The sequence below is a fragment of the Macaca nemestrina genome, chromosome 4, assembly GCF_043159975.1.
Source record: "Macaca nemestrina isolate mMacNem1 chromosome 4, mMacNem.hap1, whole genome shotgun sequence".
Classification (NCBI taxonomy): domain Eukaryota; kingdom Metazoa; phylum Chordata; class Mammalia; order Primates; family Cercopithecidae; genus Macaca; species Macaca nemestrina.
In genome coordinates this window covers 178,663,307-178,683,859 of record NC_092128.1, presented here as the reverse complement: position 1 = coordinate 178,683,859, position 20,553 = coordinate 178,663,307, and the positions used below count along the sequence as shown (strand labels likewise).

The window sequence follows — 20,553 nt, the reverse complement described above, 5'->3', positions numbered from 1 at the left end:
ATCTGATGATATATTATGCTTCTTTGTTTTTAGTCTCTGGAGAAAGAGCCAACACATTAAATCATACACTAATATTATACTACTATATTGTAAATCTCTAGAATGGCATTTATGTTTGTTAAGCCAGTATAAAGTGTACTTAAAAATTGAAAATATATGAAAGGGAAGCACCTAAAGAATTACTTGTCAATAATTTTTTTTTTTCTTAGTGAAAGACAATGGGGGTGGTCACTAGGAAAAATAACTAGTAGCCTAATGACATTCAGTGGTGTGTGTGCTACTGGGGGAGTGATTGGTGATTCCAACTGGACTGTGTTTTATCTGCCTCTTCTGCTCATGAACATTCTATGGCTCCCGTGGCATGAGGGATAAAGTCAGAAAGTCTCAGACTGAGTCTTTTGAGTCTTCACTGATCTGGACGCGCTTTACTTCTTTGTAGTTACCTTCTATAACCATCACTTACAAAGAAATCCCTGTTTGAGCTAATTTGGTCTTCTTACCATGACCCAAGTATGACATAAGTATTTCTTCATTGCTGCCTGTCTGGGCTTTTCTTCCTCATCTTTCCATGCAAAGCCTTGCTAGTACGCAATGCTGATGACTGTTTTATCCGACAGGTGATGTCAAGCCCATGGCAGTTTTCAATATGATTTGACACCTTTTTTTTTCCCCCAGGAGGCTCACTCTGATTGCAGAGGTTGGGGAAGAGATACTAGATGGAAGCCCTTCAGGAGGCCCTTGCCATGATCCAGGTGAGCAAGGAGGAGGCAGCAAACTGTATTCTAGGGGAGAGGAGGCAAATGAGACTGAAATTTCCTAAGCTGTGTCCACCAAGTCAGCGATCTTTGGTCGCTTTTTGAATTTCTCTTGTAGATGACAGTGAAGATGGGAAAATGGGAAAACAGGAGGAACAATTAACAGGAGTACAAAAATCACATCCAGTCTGGAGCATATGCATTTATGGGGTCTGGAATATCCAGGTGGACTTAGTTGTTCTCCTGGCAGCTGAGAGCACCATTCTCCAGAGAAGCCGGAGACAGAGATATAAAATAACTATTAAAAGCACCACAGATATTTTCATGCTAATTGTGGCTTCTAGAGTCTTTCAGGGGTTTGGAGATAGTTTGTTTTTCACATATTTTCAGCATTATTCTTGCCATCTTATTTTTAAAATATGACTTGCAGTATCTATGAAGAAAACGCTTGCTTAGCAAAGCCTAACCCATCTTAATCACGAATTCCAAATTCATGGCATCAGAATTATAAGTAGTTTTATATTATATAATTAGAAGAAGATTCCAGTGTTTGGTTCATTGACTCTGGAGCCATGTTACAGTCTTGTTATATTTGATAATGACACAGCAGACATTCTATCAGAACTTGGATATCTGGAGAGAGATTCCAAAATGCTTTAATCTTGTCACAAATCAGAAGCAGCTGTTCCTTTTTCGTTAAAAAAAAAAAAAAGAAAAGCTCAAGTTTGGATGGTCCTCAAAAAAGAGAATCTGGGATTTTCAACTGGCAGGTGTTTTCCATCAAAAAAACCTCCCCCTACCCCCATGTTGATTTTATTTCTTTAGACTTCTCTCAAACTGAAAATTGCATGTGTGTAATGAGCTTCATCACATGCACTTAGGCGTTTATAACTAAGGTTAAGCCATATCTTGAGACTTTTACACATCAAGGAAAACAGATCCATGGAAAATAAAATTTAAATATTACATGCCCGCTCTGAGTGGCCGGAATAACTGAAGACAGAAATGTTATGCTCATCAGTCAGCAGAGGACTCCAAGCCTCAAGTGCTGAGCCTACAAACCTCCCGTAGGTTCTATGATGACATGAAACTGCTGTAGTAGAAACTCTAAGACTAACAAGAGTATTAGCTTCATTGATTTTTTTTTGAAAATGGGAAAAGGAAAAAAAAAGTGCTCAGCTAAGTCCAGGAAAGAGATTTAATACAACTGTCTTTTAATAATATTAAGTTTCCCAGAATCAATATTTTCTCCCCCTCATATTATACTATGGGTTGCTACACACCAGTTGCTATGTAAGGGAATGGAATCAATACAGACTTACCTTCTTTGGAGACTATTTCAAAGACCTGCATAATGGTGCATAGATTAGGAAGAATGAAATTGAATTTTAAGTACACTGACATTATGCTATCATCTTCAACCGGGAGAATATAGATCGTTCCAGGGCCCATGGGACCCAAGGGATTCAGGATGAGAGGTGTCAGCCACGGATGAATCCACAGAACCCCAGCGACAGCAGCTCCTGTAGGATTGTTTAACAAATGCCAAACCCAGGCATTTGGGCCACTCATAACATAATCTTCAAACACTCTAGGGTGTACTTTGTTGGGGGGATGGTGGTGTATTCTTTACAAAGTTTAGCATAGTGATTTTTCAATTATGCCAGAGCAAGTTTGTATTAACTCAGACTCTGAAGTGGTGGTTCCTCTCTACTTAGATTTTAAATTTTACTTTATTTTGGGAAATTGAATGAGAATCTCAATAGGAAGAACTCTTGAAAGCATCACTGCAATGTTTTTGCAATTGTTAAAATGATATTTTTCATTAACATTTATGCAAAATCGTAATACCACAAAAAATCAAATACCACAAAATATATCAAAAAAACTTAAATTTTCAGATGAGATGGGGTGTGTTCAGAGTGGTATGGCTGTAGATGAAACAACTCAAATTTTCAAAGGGGTTAAGGCATGTTAGTTTTTGAGTGTTGATAAATCATGATATTAGTCTCTTATATTATGAGGTTGCCTTGAATAAAATCTGGATGTTTAATGTGATGTTGATATTTACAAGTCACTGTTTAATAGCAATCCCACTCTTGGGGTTTATCCTGGAGTAATGAAAACTTATGATCGCACAACAACGGACACATAAATGTTTATAGCTGTTGTATTTAAAATTGCCAAGATCTGGAAATAAACCAGATGTCCTTCAAATAAACCAGTTGAATGATTAAACTGGTATATCCATGCCATGGAATACTATTCAGCAATAAACAAGAACAGATGATACACGTGATAACTTGGATGATTTTCAAAGGCATTATGCTGAATGGAAAAAGGCAGGTTCAAAAGGCCGTATACTGTATAATTCAATTTATGTGACCTATTTTGAAAATGTCAGAATAGATCTAGAGAACAGATCAATGGTTTTTGGAGCTGGGGCAGGGGAAAGAGTAGAACTATAAAGGGAGAGTCATAGGGAATTCTTTTAGGGTGATAGAACTGTTCCGTATCCTGATTGTGGTGGTGGTTATACAAACCTACAGCTGTGTTAAAATTTATAGAACTCTACAGCAAAAGGGAAAAAAGTCAATTTGACTGTTTAACTTATAAAATAATTTTTTTAAATGCCTCTTACCTTGGCTTGACTTATTTTTTAACCTAAACACAGCTGCATAAATATTAATGGGTGTTAAATATCATAGAGAGAAATCCGTTTGTAGGTGGGCTGTTAGCATACACAGGGTTAGGTTATGGGAGGAAGCTATGTAGTAGATTGGATAGGAAGTTGCTGATTTGTTACTTTGTAGGTGACTGGAACATACATAACCCATAAGTCTTCCAGTGATTGTTGTGGGCGGAAGTCTGTGTTAGCGGTAATAAGACCTCATATTCGAATTCTTTAAAATTCTTAGCACTTCCCTATTTTCTCATTTTAGTGTTGTGAACTATGTAGGGCAGAAATCCTTACCAGAGCTTTGTCGATGCAGGAAACTGATGCATGGGAAGTTTAGGTAACTGACCTCAGCTCACACAGCTGGAAAGTAGCTGGGACTGGCCCTCAGAGCATTTGGCTCTTGGAAAGCCCTGAATCTAGAGTTTATTTTTAATTTTTTATATTTAAAAATTTTTTTTGGGCCGGGCGCGGTGGCTCAAGCCTGTAATCCCAGCACTTTGGGAGGCCGAGACGGGCGGATCACGAGGCCAGGAGATCGAGAGACGATCCCGGCTAACACGGTGAAACCCCGTCTCTACTAAAAAATACAAAAAAACTAGCCGGGCGAGGTGGCAGGCGCCTGTAGTCCCAGCTACTCGGGAGGCTGAGGCAGGAGAACGGCGTAAACCCGGGAGGCGGAGCTTGCAGTGAGCTGAGATCCGGCCACTGCACTCCAGCCTGGGTGACAGAGCAAGACTCCGTCTCAAAAAAAAAAAAAAAAAAAAATTTTTTTTTTAATCTAAAATTTTTGTTTGCATCATTCTGTCTCCAAGTGATATCCTGCAAAGCTGGAAATCACTGAGACCACTGAAGGAGATACATATATGTAGCTAAAGAACCTCACATCATAACGTGCCTGGAAAACAAACAGATGAAAAAACAAACAAACAACCCGTCACCTGATTACCGATCAGGGGACTAGTTTAGGGAATTCTAAATCCTTACTGGTCTTTACATTTTTGGTTAGCTTAAGACATTTGGTAATCTTGGACTTAAGTTATCTTTTCAAAAAAATTAATAAATTGGAGGTTTGCTTTATTGCAGAAACCCGGGATGCAGATGAAACAGATGCAATGCAGGGAGAGAGTAGACTTTGGCTATTGTTACGTTTAAAAAGGGCAATTGTAGAAATCAAAGGAGGTTTCTGCCAGGGCCCTATGTGCTTGTAGCAAATGCAGCTAGGAAATGGTCCACCCAGTGTGTAGAATGGTGGCATCCCACTTTTCTAGGGGAAAGTTACTGTTTTGAACACATAAATATGATCTGGAGTCCCAGAAGACTAAAAGTTGGGCCTATCTTTCCATTTCCTTTTCCATCGTTATAATTTCAAAGCTCTATGCTTCCTGCAACTTGTGTGAGGAAGGTGCTAGAAATTTTGCAGGAGACCTGGGGGAAAGACAGGTTCCTAGTCACAGTGTAGAGAAAGTACTGGTTTCATTCTGAAGAGTGTTGCAGACCTGAAACAGCAAAACAAACAAATAAACAAACAAAAACACCTCCTTTCTTCTTGAGAGTATAAACTGCATTCCGCACAGTTCTATTTTTTATAAAGGTTTGCAGAATATTTGGGCATTCAGATATAGGTGAGTGGATGGAGGTATAAGTGATACACCCTGGGGCCAGGGGATATGGAGACTTGGCTGGTCTCCTGGTTTCCCAAGTCCTTTGTAAGTGGGTTAAGCTCAAGATCATCCAAGTACCCATCTTTCTCCTTTCATGATGACAGAGTGTCCTTTTGTGCAATTTATGTCAATGGGGCAGATAAGATGAGTGACTCCAGCATGCCGTGCGTCCCTGGTCATTTTCCTTGCCAGCCCCTTATGGTGACTTTTTGACATTTGGCCAATGAACAAGTAGACTCTGCTGTGTCGGATCAGAAAGAATAAGCCAAGGGGCAGGACTAAATGAAAAGCCAACCACGTCCTCCCTCCTTTCCTCTTAGCTGTCCACCTATGACAGAATCTCCCATTACTCCATTGGGCACCAGAACATTTCAAGGGATGAAATGAGTCTTTCTCTCTTGGCATCTTTCTTGTTTTCATCTATGTCCCTCCTTTGATCCCACTTTCTCACTTCCCATTTTTGTTTCTTTGTCCCTGTTTGACTTCCTTTGTGTCTCTCTATGGAAATCTGCTTTTTAAATTTACCCCTTTCTCCCTCTTTAGATGCTGATTTGCAATTCTAACTCATGGTGTACAATAAGCCCTCTCTAAAGAAGATTCCTGAAGATGCTCATAGGGCAACATGTGTCTATCTGTGAAAGTCATTTCAGAATCATTTATTGTATTTTTATGCTTAAGGCCAGTGGTTCAGATGGAATTTTTCCAGTCCCTCCTCTAAGTCTGCCCTCACTCTGAGATGCTGCCACTGTACATGAAATATTCATCGTTGGATTTGGGCAGTTTGATTCATGAAATTATTACTGCCTGCTAGTCTATGAATTTCAAAATGACTACCTTAGAAACACCTAAACAAAATACATTCTTGTGGTGCTAAATACCAACTTTAGGAAGGGAGCCTGACTGTACCTATCTGGGCCTTTCCCTTACTCTCTGGGTCATCTTAGCTATGCATTCTGGCCGTAGCTTGTTAGTTGACCTTATCAATGTAGTTTTCCTCCCAAATAAAGGGCTTTTCTCATTTGGAGAATTACCTCTCAGGTCGCAGCTGCCACTCTGCTCATTGGTTCTGGCTGACAACCTGCCACAGTGGGTCTCTATTTTCTGTGAGCATAAGTCAATGGTTATTTTATGCCATTTAGTTTTTTTTTTTTTTTTTTTTTTTTTTTTTTTTTTTTTTTTTTTTTTTTTTTTTGCAGCAATAGTAACTGGAATGGACATCATCATAACATGAGCCATCCACTTAGATAGAGGGATCTTTTACCTTCCTTCTCCAATAGGCACCAATTCATGCTCTGTCTTCTAAATGGCACAACTGTCAGCTTTCCCTATTTGTGAGGAAAATATTACACAAAGATTTGAATTTCACCACACATTGAAATTTGGGAAGATAATGAAAATGGATTTCTATCTACCAAGTTTATTAAAAGTTGGCATGAAGCACCCCAGTGGTTCTGGGATAGGACTTTTTTGCCTAAATGAATTATGGTAGGGAATTAAGCAGAAACACTGTTTTGTTGTTATCCTAATAGAACCTCTATGGGTAGGTCAAACAATCTTAGATAAACCCTCCTATCCTTAAATATTATTGCTGCCTCTTGTCCAGTGTTAATCACTCTACATCTAGTCACTTTTTGGCACAGCATCTCTTTCTAGGCTTTTTATTATTTCGATTGCTCTTTAATTTCTCAGTCAACCATTTTTAATGGGATGTATCCACACTCTACCCAGTAACCCAATAAGGACCTTATATTCTGAGTGTTAGGAGGAAGTTAGTTCTTTGATTTTGTGTGCTGTTTTTCTGTAATATGCTTGGATATCATATGAGTTTTCTTTCTGAGGTAAAATTTACCATTTTAACCATTGTAGCATATAAAATTCAGTAACATTGAGTCCATGTATAATGTGGAATAATCACCACTATGTGGTTCCAGAACTTTTTCATCATCCCAAACGGAAACCCCATGTTTATTAATCAATAATTTCCTGTTCCCCATCCCTCCATCTTCTGGCAATCCCTAATCTATTTTCTGTCTCAATAGGTTTGTCTATTCTGGTTATTTCATATAAATAGAATCATACAATATGTGACCTTTTGGGCCTGGCTTCTTTCACTTAGCATAATGTTCTCAACATTCATCCATGCTGTGGCATGGATCAGTACACCTTCCTTTTCTTTTTGCCAAATAATACTCTTACATCAAGTTTTTAATTGCAGCATATTCTACCGCTGACTCAGGACTCACATACCCTGATTTATCTACAGATCCCTGTCTCCCACGAGCATAATTCAATGATTATTTTACGCCATTTAGTTCTTTTGCAGCAATAGTAACTAGATTGTCATTTTATGACATCATGACCTCCCCAAGGGGCTTTGGGGCTCGCTAACAGGGGAAGACATGGGAGGAGAGCTGAGTAACAGTCATGAAATGCCAAAAGTGACACATGTCATATTTCATGAACCATGACTAACCACATAGCCAAGCTTAATTTCAAGGGAGTGAAGAAATGTAAGTAGCGCTTCACCAGAAATAGACAAGAACTAGAAATTGGTGAACATCAGTAACACCCACCTCCAAAAACTGATAAGCATGTGCCTCCCAATATGGGCTGAGCTGTGTCCCTCTGACTGTCAATTCATGTGCTGAAGCCCAACTCCCAATGCGATGGTATTTGGAGATGGCGTCTTTGGAAAGCCAAAGGTTTAGATTGAGGTCATGAAGGTGGGGCCCTCATGATGGGATTAGTGCCTTTAGAAGAGGAGACTTTAGGGAGATCTCCCTCTCTCCTTTCCCCTGTGTCAAGTGAGTATCTGTTTACAAGCTAGGAAGACAACCCTCACTAGAACTCAAACTCAGCAATGCCGGCACCTCGATCTTGGACTTCCAGCTTCCAGAACTGAGAAAATAACTGTCTGTTGTTCACGCCAGTCTAGGGTGTTTTGTTATGGCAGCCTGAGCTGACACCACCCACCCTGCAAATGTATTCAAATGCACACTTATTTCCTACGTACCCACCTTCTGCAGTAAGTTTGCTGGGATTTTACACAACTAAGGAAACAGCCGTTCATATGTTTTTGTGCTTTCTCTCCCATCCCGCTATTTTCTCTGAGGGATATGCATCCTACACATATTTTACAGGTACAACCCAAATACATTCTTCACATTTCTCTGACTTCCAAGGTGCACTTATGTGCTTGAGGAACTTTAGAGAGTCCCAGCATTTTGGTAAGTGGCTTTATTTAAACAGATTGATTGAGTATGATATGAACAAAGCAAATGCCCTCACACCGTGACGTTCTGTGGGAAGCAGAGTTGTAGTGCTCAGCTTTTCTAGAGGCAAGCCAGTTTCTAGACCACGTTCCATTCCCGTCTGGTTTCATCTGCCACATCTCTGCGGGCAAAAGAAAAATGCCTTACACGATCAGAAAAACCACATTAATTTTGGAGCTCTCAGTATAGTTGCCGTCAATTCCAATTGGCCTCCCAAGTCACAGTTAATGGACGGTAGTATAAAGAAAAAAAAATCGCATTAAAATGTAACCCAGCCAATTATAAATTGTACCAAACTGTAATTTTGGGTACTCATGATTCACCAACATTATCTTATTTTTGGAACAATAGCGTAAGTTCCTCAATGGTAAACTGCTGCTGATAAAGCAATTTTCCACACTTTGTTAGGTTTTTGGTGACAGGCAAGGTCCGTGTAATTCTAGTGGGTGCTAATGGACCATGTCCCTTTGGAGGATTGAGAAGATTGTTGCAGATTTTCTTTAGACAACTGAAATTCTGCATCGAGTGAAGCCTCCATTTTTAAGGAATGAACCCTCTGCTTCCAACAAAATTTTATTATAGAGGAAAATGTTGATGGCCAGGTGAATTCTAGGGAGATTTGCCCTGGTCCCCACCCATGCCAAAGTTCCCTCTATGCTCTGCCTAGAAGTGCACTGCTACCAAAATCAACGATTAATGGTTGAAAAAGTCTGAAAAATGGATATCCCTTTGACCTTTCTAAGGTTTGTCATTAGTTGACATACCCATTACCTCAAAAATCAAATGTGTTTGTCTAAACATTATTCTGATGTTTACTCTGGGCACTAAAGGGCAGACAGCTGACCACGGACGCGCTGACAGTGATCAATTCAGCCTCGGATCTTGTCACTTTCCCTGTTTATTCTGCTATCAATCTCCCCTTTGCCTGCCATCTCGGCTGCTTTCTGCTGCTCAGGCGCTTTTAAAACTAACAATAATCCAATTTAGAATTGATCCACGAGAATGTGTGGTCAGTAAGCAAAATGACAAAGTCTGCGTGCAACTGCTGACCACAGTCAGGGGGTCTATCTTACACGAGGCTGAAGGCAAATTTTAATTAATTAATTAAATGCTAACAGCACTTAGGCCTCTTCCCTGGAGGCTCTTTAAGTCAGACCCTCTGTGTTTCTGTGTCTTAGAAAAGGAGGAAACTAGGCCCACTCAGCATCTGCTAGACCAGGTACCTTCTATAAGAGTGCTGTGCAGGGAAACGTTCCATTGTGGCGGGAATGGTCTGCATCTGTGCTGTCCAATGCGGAGCGCCAAGCCACCTGTGGCTTAACTTGAAATATGGCTTGTGCAAGTGAGAAATTGAATTTTTAATTTTATTTAAATTTCATTTATTTAAATTTAAAGTTAAATAGCTACATGTGGCTATTGGTTCCAGCACTGGCTGTTCTAGAATGTTGAGGTGTTCATGATGAGGTGAAGCCTGGTAAGGTTGTTTAGAATGTCATAGTGTATCAGGAGGCCACAGCCTCCCACGTGATCCAGCACAGCTACAAACCAGGCAAGAGAAGTGAAAGAAGCGATTCAAAGGCTCCCCTACATCCTAAAGGCAATAGGATGTTTGACCAGGGCAGCCTTCCTGGTCCATGGGAATGGGGTTCCTTCAGTGGCCAAGACATCCTTCAATTCAGTTTCTCAGTTGCACAAGCCATATTCCAAGTCGAGTCACAGGTGGCTAGGGGCGCTGCATTGGACAGCAGCGATAGAAATCATTCCCACCATGATGGACAGCTTTGCTGCACAGCACTCTTGTAGAAGATGCAATCGGGGTGGCTGCTGCCCAGCAGAAGGGAGAGGCTGCAGGACTGGTCATACCAGGGAACAAAAGTGGGTTCCTTTTCTTAAAATATCCCAAGTGAACCTCATTCTCGGGTGGATTCCATGTCTGGTTTCTAGGACAGAATGCTCTGTTTGGTTCTCGGCACCAACTGGCTCCCTGATTGAGGATCCGGGACTTAGGATATGTCCTTGGCACCTCCTTTTTGAATTTCTCCTTTGGGTTTTGGTTCCCAAATTGGCAAGATCCCTAGATTCTGCATTCCTTGCCCCTTCCCTCAACTTCAAACTCCATTTTTGCCAAATCCAACAGTGGAGAGTCATTTGATGAATTTCTTAAAATGATTTGCAAATGTTACCTTCAGTGAACAAACAGTTTAAAAGCTAATTGCTAATACGATTATACTCATATATGGTATTAATATTGGGGAGTCTTTTTAAAAATCATGAAATCAACTTAGCTTTTATCTCAAGATCCATATCTGCCAAAAAGCGTGATTAGATTTTTTACAAAACCGTATCATTTCTTATTTGAAACTTAAAGTTTATGGGGGAAATTATGAGCAAGTAGAAACACTTTATGATGGCCGTGGCGTAATCAATGTAGATTTAAAATGCTGTAGCAGATAACAGTTTTCTTAGAAGGAAAGAGGTCTGGATTTCCTCTTGAGAGAAATCTCAAATCTATACTTCTTGCATTATTACATACCAGCAACAAAAAAGTAAATACAAAACCCAGTTATTATTTACAAAAAAGAAATAAAAAATTATTTCTTGAACATCGAAGGAAAAACTTTAATTTTGGTCATTTAAAAAATGTAGTTTTAGATAAAGCTTTATGTGACATACTGTAAGAGTTTGACAATGACAACAAAAGAATAAGTCCTTTGAATTAAAAAATAAGAATTTAAAAAGCATATGTAGTATTTATATAATCATTCATGGTTTCACTATCTAGAGACAGACATAATACAGTGTTTTCTTATATGTCCTTCTGATATTTACTCTATTTTACAAAAAAACTAAGTAGAAATGTTATGAATACAATATTTTTTTGCTTTTTAATTGAACATTGACGTGTTTTTCATTTTATATTTTAACACTGACATATATTTTCCATATTTGCATATTCTTTCTAAACATAATTTTTTAAAGTTAAATAATAACTAATGGAGTGAACATATGTGATTTGTGTAACTATTACTTTTTTGTCTGGTATTTAGATTACTTCTGAATTTTTTTTTTTTTTTTTTTTTTTTTTGCTATTAAAAATAATGCCTCTCAATATTCAGGATTATTTTCTTAGGCTCCATTCTCAAAAGTGTAAGTACTGCATTGGAGAGTATAAACATCATAAGGCTCTTTGCCAAATTGCTTTCCGAAAGGATTATACCAAAATGTTAGCAATATTGTAGAGTACCCTTTCACAGTGCCCTCGGCAGTGGTGGATATCATTATCTTTCTAAAAAAAATCTGGTTAATTTGATAGAGGTCAAATGTTACTCCATTTTTATTTTAAATGTGCCATTCTTTGATTGCTAGTGAAGGAAAGTGTTTTCCACACATTTGTTGATTGTTTAGAGTTTCCTTTTTGGAAATTGCCTATTCACATCCTTTGCCAATTTATCTATTGAGCCTTCAGTATTTTAAAACTCAATTTGATTGAGCTTTTTAAGAATATTAGTACTTTGTCTATGTAATATCTCCTCTATTTCCCCCCAAGTAAGATGCCTTTTAATTTGCTTCTATTTATTTATTTTTGAAAGAACAGAAGCTTACATTTATAACACAGTTAAATATGTTAATGTTTTTATTCTAAGTTTAATAAATTGTACCTCCTCCAGTGATGGTAAATATTTCTTTCTATTTTTTCTTGATTTCTTATATGTTGATATTTCACATTTAATTTTTAAATTCCCTTGACTTATTTTGAGTGATTCTAATCTAAATATATATATGTGTGTATATGTACATGTGCATATATATATACACATACACACACACACACACACACACACACACACACACACACACACACTAATCAGTTGCCCACTCCAAGGCTGTTTATGAAATGGTTTACCCCTTTTCATTCATTTAAAATATTTCTTAAAAATAAAATAAAAAACATACATTATATTTATTTTTTATTTATGAGATACTTTATTTCTTGATTATGTTGTTCTGTTGATTCCAAAATTAGAACAGCCTACTTACTGTCAATTTGCACCATTGGTTACTGGCTGACAAGTCCACAGTTCTCCCAATATCATTCTTTTTTAAAAAGCTGTTTTGTTTTATTTTGGGTATGTGTGCATCATGGGAGGAGTATTGATTATCGATTTTTTTACTTAATGTTTTGAGTTGTAATCTTTCTGAATTCTTCTGGTCTCTCAAGACAAGATGACGTCCCGTAGCCCTCAGAGCCCTCCCTGACGCTTCTTGGTGGGAAGGACTCATCCCCTCTCTCACTTCCACATGGTTCCCTCTGTACTTCTCTTAGAACATCATTACTTGCAGCATTTAATTACATTTAACTATCATTATGGTTATTTGTGGCTACACCTTATTTTTATCTGATTATGGGTCTGTAGTAGGCTGAATAATGGCTGTCAAAGATGTCTACACCTAAATCTTGAGAACCCGTGTATATTACCTTGCATGGCAATAAGGACTTGGGATTTTGCACATGTGAGTAAGCTAAGGATCTTGAGAAGGAGAAATTATCCTGGATTATTGGGGTGGGCCCTGAATGAAATCCTAAAAGTCCTTGCAAGGGGGAGGCAGAGGAGACTTGACTACAAGAGAGGAGAAGGCTGTGTGACCAGAGAGGCAGAGATTGGAGCCATGTAGCCAGGAGCTCAGGGCTGCCTGCTGCCCTCAGATGCTGGCAGAAGCAAGGAACAGATTCTCCCCTGGATCTTCCAGAAAGACCCAGCTCTGCTGACATCTCCATGTGAGCTACTTGAGACTTATGTTGGGCTTCTGATCTCTAGGACTATAAGAGAATAAATCTCTGGGATGTTTATGTCCTGTTTTTTTTTGCTTTTTGTTTTTTGGTTTTTTGCCACTAAGTTTGTGGTCATTTGTTACAGCTGCAATTGGAAGGGAATACTGCTATTTTCCATATCCCAACAGCAGTAGAATGGTTGGCCAGAGCACCCTTCAAGCACGGTATACGTAATTCTCTCTCTTGGGGCAGTCTAGGTTTTGCCTCTTCAAGCCTTGGCTGCTGAGTTAGTATCAATAGTGGCTTCTGATTTTGTTTTGCTCTTCAGTTTGATCCAGCTCGGAATCCTGGAGCAGAACTGACTTCTCACATAATCTTTTATGTGACCCTTTGGGTCCACATCTTCACGTTCCAGTCTCATTCATAAGTGAAATGAAATTTAGCTCATCATTTATCTGTCTCTCTGAGAGGAATTCAAAATCGCTACAGCCAAGAATTCTGCTTTATAGAAGTTACTTCCAGGATGATGACTGAAAGCTACAAATTGAAAAGGAATGATTTCCTGAGAGAGGCTTGAATGAGTAAATTGATATAAGTTTTTACTAAACATCCTATCTGCAGCTTTCCTATTTGATCAAGGGAAAGTGAACATACCTTCTTAGACATTAACAATACTATTGCTCTATATGGCATACATTTGTTTGAACAAATGCTTTCCTTAAACTCAATTTACTTTTCCAATATCTTTGTGGGTTGGAGGAGAATATATTCATTTTTCTGAATAGAAAACAGAAGACTAGTAATGTGGAGCCATTTATTCAACATCTTACCCATTTATTTATTTATCAGTATATTGATGGTCTACAAAAGGCTGGGCTAAGTTTGTAGTGATTTAAAGATAAATGAGACTCAGTCTCAGCCTTGAAAGGTGTTGCAGAAAGCAGGATATGCAAACTAGGGAACACAAGTAAAATACACTCGGAGAGGGGCTCACTTTGGGAGAGGCATATAAGGATTCCAGAAGGGCTGGAGTCAGCAGCATAGAATGCTATGGTTTTCAACTTTATTGCACTTTAGAATAATCCCTAGAAGCTTTCAAAATATACTCTAATATGGGTGCCACCGTAGACTGTGGGAATCACTATGGCTCTGTGCAGAAGTTGGAATCTGTTGGGATCAGATAAGATCAGATAAGCAAGAGGAAGAATCTTGCAACACATAAGTGGAACTGAATACCTACATTCATGCAGCTTCAGGGAGCAGCCAGTGTGGGTACTGGCCTAATGTAGGATGCATGGACTTCACAGTCCACCCTCTTATTTGCGGTAGAGCTTATTGGATGGAATCCTGGAGTAAACAGAGGCATGGCGGAAGCTACCGTTTCTGTTTTTTCCAAGCCACTTCCTATGTAGGGCTTTCCTAGCTGGTGGAGACACATGATTGGGTGATACCAGCATGAATCCTTTAGCTTTCCAAGACACGTGCAGACTTGTTTCTTTTAACTGTTTTACTATAGAATGGGGGACATTGAAAATGTGATTAGTTTGAGAGATGTTCTATTTAATTACATTTTTGTCTGCCATTTTCTTTGCCCAGTTTCAATAGTCTGATACGGATAAAAGTTCTTGTACCGGGAAAAATTTATTTATTAATATAAGCAAATTCTGTATTTCTATGAATAAATATTTTATTTTATCTTCGGAAAACATGAGCAAATCTCATGCTCTCTTTGGTTCCAGCCAACTCTGTCATTCCCAGTTTCTCAGTCCTTTTTTAATCCACGCATGTACACAAATCTCTATATACATACTTCTATTCCACTCAATGGACATCAGTTTGTTGTTAAGATAATAACCTCTCAGCAAGACGGTCTCCCGTGATGGCCTGGTCAATACATTTATAGAATGTAATTAAACCATATCACATCTGTGACAGAAAATTGATGACCTTTTAATTATTTCAAGATAACTGAATATGTAATCATTTTCTTCTTTAACTGGAAAGAACAGTATATTTTGAATAAATTGAAAGCAGAATCTACATTTTTCTTTATTTTCTTTGTAAGCTGTACTCCTGTGTTCTCTTTCTGCAGGACATCCTTTTTGGAATGCTTGTCACATGATTTAGGAAAACAGTTTAGAAAAAGTGGTATTAATATTAATACAAGACATAATATTTAGCATAAGATGTTTAAGAGGCACTTGCTGATTATCGGGATTAGGAAATATCTGTCAACACTACCACAAAATTTTATATTGTAGGCAAGGTCACAATAATCTTTAAGACTGCCTGGTGGGAAATATATGGTTAAGTAGCTTTTCAAAAGAGTTAAAGTAGAGTGAGGCTGCTTATAAAATCAGAGTTAAAGAACAGAACTAACTCCCAAAAGGAAGGCTGTGTTGTAACACCCATTTATTGTATCTCACTTTGCGTGACATAGTGTGGTCATTACAGGGTCCTTATTATCCAAAGCAAATACCAAACTCAATGTGCGATAGGTCTGAGTATTCTTGTGGGGATAATGGAACATAATATTTCAAATCATAACTATTTCATACAATTAAGATGGCATGACTTACATATCTCTAGTATAGCAGCTTTTCCCATATATAAATACATGGTAAATAAAATACATATACAATATGTATTTATTTATATGTATTCCCATAAATAAAATAAATATAAAATATGTATTTTGTAATTCCCTTGAATAAGAACATTCTCAACTTCTACACAATGGATATGGTAAATAAAGAAAACCTAAATAGGAGCATTATTTTTGCAACCTGGTAAAACCAGACTCTTTCATCTCCACATATAGGCCAGAAATGTGGAAAATACTGTTCTCTCACCATCTTCCATTAAGAGAAAAGAGAACTTGTGCTACTACTTGAAAAATTAACTGCTTAATCTTCCACTGAAATTCCAGTCAGCAAAATTAATGGGGAGTGGGACAATGTCTGTAGAAAAACCCTGTGGTGAGTGGTTTTGATTTATAGCTGGACATATTAAATGTATAATTTATGCTAGAAGCCACTCTTTACTAGACATATTTTCTAAGTAAATTAGTATAGTGACTTGCACATGTTACATTTAAAATTTTTCTTTCCTTAAAAAATGTTACAAGCCTGTTCTTTAGCATTACTTGAATCAGATGCTTGCTTTAGAAAATGGTTTGGAATTTCGTGGACCTTTTCTTTAATTTTAAAAAGGACTTTAGGAATAGTCAAGTTTTGAGATGATGTGACACAATTCCTTGATTCTTTATTATTAGGACTGTGTGTGTTGATTTGGAACATAAGCAACTTTTGCCAGAGAAAATACAGGCAGGTTGCTGTTATGCTCCTGACAAAGTGAGGTGGGTGAAGGCAGAGTCAGAAATGGAAAGCAGGCCCCCTCCCCTTTAGATCCCAGAACCAGAGCATAAAGTATTTAAGGGCAGGAATAGATTGGATTAAAAAAAATTATTGCTAATGAGTCAATGATCACCACTTGTTATATAGGAGATCCTCACTTAAATACTTGTTTACTTTGCTTTTTCAGTAAATCTTTCTTGAATGCTTGACACTATTGGGAGCTGGCAATTCAAAGATGATTAAAAAAGGATTTCTGTTTTTAAGAAGCTGACAGTTGAGTGTGGGAGACTGATTTATTATCTAATGAAGTGTGTATAAGAATAGAGATTTATACATTGATAAACAGGGAGGAATGATAATCCTTCTTAAGAGGAGTGTCAAGTGTTCACATAGAAGGTGATATTTGAGTTGGGTCTTGATTGCTTACGTAGACATAAGGGTTCATCCACACTTTTTTGGCTTGATTCCTCACAGGTAGTTTGCTTCATAAACTGAGTGACTTTGACATTAATGAATATTTCCTGCATTTTTGTAGTCACCCATGAAGTCTTTATTTTATTTTTTATAGACAGAGTCTTGCTCTGTCACCCAGGCTGTAATGCAGTGGTGTGATCATAGGTCACTACAGCCTCGAACTCCTGGCCTCAAGCAATTCTCCTGATTCAGCTTCCCAAGTAGCTGGGACTACAGGCATGTGCCACCATGCCCAGCTAATTTTTATTTTTATTTTTTGTAGAGATGGGTTCTTGCTATGTTGTCCAGGCTGGTATCAAAGTCTTGGTCACCCATGTCTTAATGGATGGCAGTCACCAATCTTTTTTTTTTTTTTCCCATGCAAATAGCTGTGCTCAATAGCTTAAATTTACTCTCATTAAAATGCTAGTAAGAGAAACAAGCATAGCAATCTTTTTCAGGTTTTCCATTGTTTGTAGCTTTTAAGTGTTCAGTGCAGAATAACACATCACCAGCTAAATGATAAGGAACACTGGCTTAAATGGACTAAAACATCATTTTATTCTGGGCTGTAAATTTCTCGATTGAAAACATTATTTTCAGTGACCTAATTTCCTATGTATATATATCAAATGACATCTGAATCAAGTTAAAGCCTTAACCTTTTTCCATTTCCTGTTGTAAAACTCCCTGAATCTGACATCTCTGTAAGTGGAGTTGAAATTGTTTTCACTTGTGATGTCAGAATTCGGATAATGCCCAAATTGATGCTTAGTAATATTTATTTGAAAGACCTCATTTCCTAAGATGTCTTCTTTTCTTTTAAGGAAGACTTGAATTCCATTTTTGAATTTCCCTAGAGTTTAGAATAGTCACTTATTACAATATTCCCCACTGCTTATTTCACTCTCACAGTACTGGTAACTAAATTTCAAACAAGAGGCAACTACACTGCAAGCCTTCAGCCTGACAAGGAATCTTAACTCAAAGGCGGGAGAAGTCAAAGGTAATGACAGTGTCCATATTCCTTCTTGCCTGACTTTTTCGTTGAGTACTTAGGCACCCACCTGTTTCTCACCATCCCTTAACCAACACAGGCTCTGCAGCACATGGTCTCAAACTATTTTCTCAAACACTTGTCACGGCCCATTGTGAGTATATTTCTCATGTCCATTTGTTAATTAATCGTTCAAACCATTATAGTGAGCATCTATTGTGTGCCAGGTATCATCCTAAGCTAAAGCAGTGAAAAATTAGTCAAGACTTTTGGCTCTCATGGAAACAGGTTATAGGAAAGTACAACAAAAAGAAATAAGATAATTTGGGGTTGCAATAAGTACAATAGAAAAAATACAAAATAAAACAGTGATGTAATGAAAAAAGGAGATTCAAGTCAGGTGCAGTGGCACATGCCTGTCATCCCAGCTACTTTGGAGGCTGAGGCATGAGGATTACTTGAGCCCAGGAATTCAAGGCCAGTGTTGGCAACATACTCATCTCTAAAACAATGAAGGACTGCAGGAAAGGAGTTCATTTTAGACTGAATAACCAGAGAAGACCTGTCTGAGATGCGGATAAAGGAAAAATGTTTGGGCAAGAACCTTCCGGGCCAAGAGAAATTTGGGCATAAAAGGCCCTAAATGATTTTTATTAAAATGAAAAGGCCAGTGTGGCTGAAATATAAAAACAAAGAGAAAAATCATGTAAGGTGAGGGAGACAAGGGCCAGTTCTAATGGCCATTGGTAAAGGGGTTTGATGAGCTACACTTGGAGGTTTTAAACAGGGCAGGGATAGGGTCCGGATAATTCTACCCACTGTGCGGAGAATGAGTGGTGGGCGATAAAGGGAGAGGCAGGGACTCTAGCTGGGAGGCAAGGCAGGTGTGCTGGTGAGAGATGACAGATGTTTAGACCAGGATGACCACAGTGGAAGGGAAGGGGGGTAAACTGGCCAGGGAGGTGCTGTAGGGCTGGAGGTGACAGGACTTGTGAGTGGTAAGTTGTAGGGATGAAGGAGAAAGGAAAAATTAATTATGGCTCCACATTTTTGACAAATGGGTGACTGGAAAGAAGTAGCCTGAGGGAAAGGACCTTCTGAATAGAAATCAGCATGTTGCTTGCCATGAAGTCTGTGAATACTTATTAGGCATTCGGATGCAAATATTAAGTAGGATGTTTGATTTACATATCTAGAGCTCAGGAGCTGAGAGTATAAAATTAGGGATCATTGGTCTTTAGTTGGTGTTTAAGGTCAGGGTGTTGGATGAGATTTCTTCAGACGAGAGTGTAAAGGAATAATTATGGAAATTAAAAAAAGGTTTGCAAAATCAAAGGGTTAGAACATGAAACAAAGAAAAATGATGGAAAATTAAGGTATTTAGAAAACAAAAATACTCCATCATAAAACTTGAGGAAGGCAGCTAAAGCAGCATATCACTGGAACAATATTACTTCCTATTGTCTCAGGAAGAAATAATACTTAATAATACACAATTCTATAAACATAAAAAGCTGTTGTGAAAAATCTCATGCAGAAAGTCTTCAGAACTTATCGGCAAGTTCTACAAATAATTTTAATTTTACATTGTCTTGAGATATAGTTTTTATTATTTAGGTATGGCAAGATCAACAGGTTAGGACGTGACTGCCATTGAACAGATAGTTTATTACTCACAGATCTCAAGAGAAGGGGGCATGCCACACTGTTGGGGGCCACACCGGGAAGCACAGGGGTTGGTCAGGAGGCAGAGGAAGAGGGAGAAACTTCAGCAAGAACTTTTTGTGGCTTCTATTAAAAGTAATGGGTGAGGCAGGGTGAACAGGTTTAGAACTGGCAAGTTTGAATAATTTCAGTGGGCTCCGAAGCATGGGGGCTGTCCCTGCTTGTTTGGTGCTTAGCTCTGAGGTGAACAGGGTAGATGGATAGTGGCCTAGAGCTTGAGAGCCCAGCCAAGGCAGTGGTTGGGGTTATGGGCTCTGGATTCGCTGGTTTGCATTTGAAAGGCAATCTTATGGGTGCCTTGTTTACTATCTCTAGGAATAGACAAATTTGGGGAGGAGCAGTCCCTCTAGGCTTAGCAAAGCCTCAGATGTCAAAACATCAGGACACAGAAAATGAGAGACATGGTTAATATATACATAAACTATTTCAGAGCATTGAAAAAGTTAGCTATTATAAACTTGATACTAGATCTAACAAGAATGAGAAAGGAAAGTTCCATCCCAAATTTACTCATGAATGTAGATGCTCAAATCATACATAACATATGACCTGGGAATAATAAAAGTTGTGTTTTTTGGTAATGATTTTTATTTATTTATTTTCTTTGCACTTTTTCTAGCACTTGCTAGAACATCTGCTATAATGTTGATGGAAGTAATAATGCACCTGAATCTTTTTCCTGATTTCCCAAGAAAATCTTTCAATGTTTTACCATGAAGCACTATATTTACTATAGTTTTTTTATAGGTTAGGAAGGTCCCTTTCTATTCCTAGTTGGTTAAAGGTCTTTTTTTTTTTTTTTTTTTTTTTTTTTTTTTTTTTTTAACATGAATGAACATTGAATTTTATCTAATTGTTTTTCTGCATCTATTGGAAGGACTAT

General features: G+C 38.1%; 1 protein-coding gene across 20 annotated transcripts in view; it reads left to right on the top strand.

Moving 5' to 3' along the window:
• Positions 1–20,553, top strand: part of LOC105472675 (RUNX family transcription factor 1) — a 1,100,727-nt gene that overhangs the window by 248,324 nt on the left and 831,850 nt on the right. For 19 of the 20 annotated variants that reach the window (XM_071095679.1, XM_071095683.1, XM_071095678.1 and 16 more), the window contains one exon: positions 676–752. The gene's annotated coding sequence lies outside the window, so the exon portion shown is untranslated. Of the gene's footprint in view, positions 1–675; positions 753–17,896; positions 17,955–20,553 lie in introns of those variants that run through there. The other variant, XM_071095668.1, reaches the window with a different exon arrangement.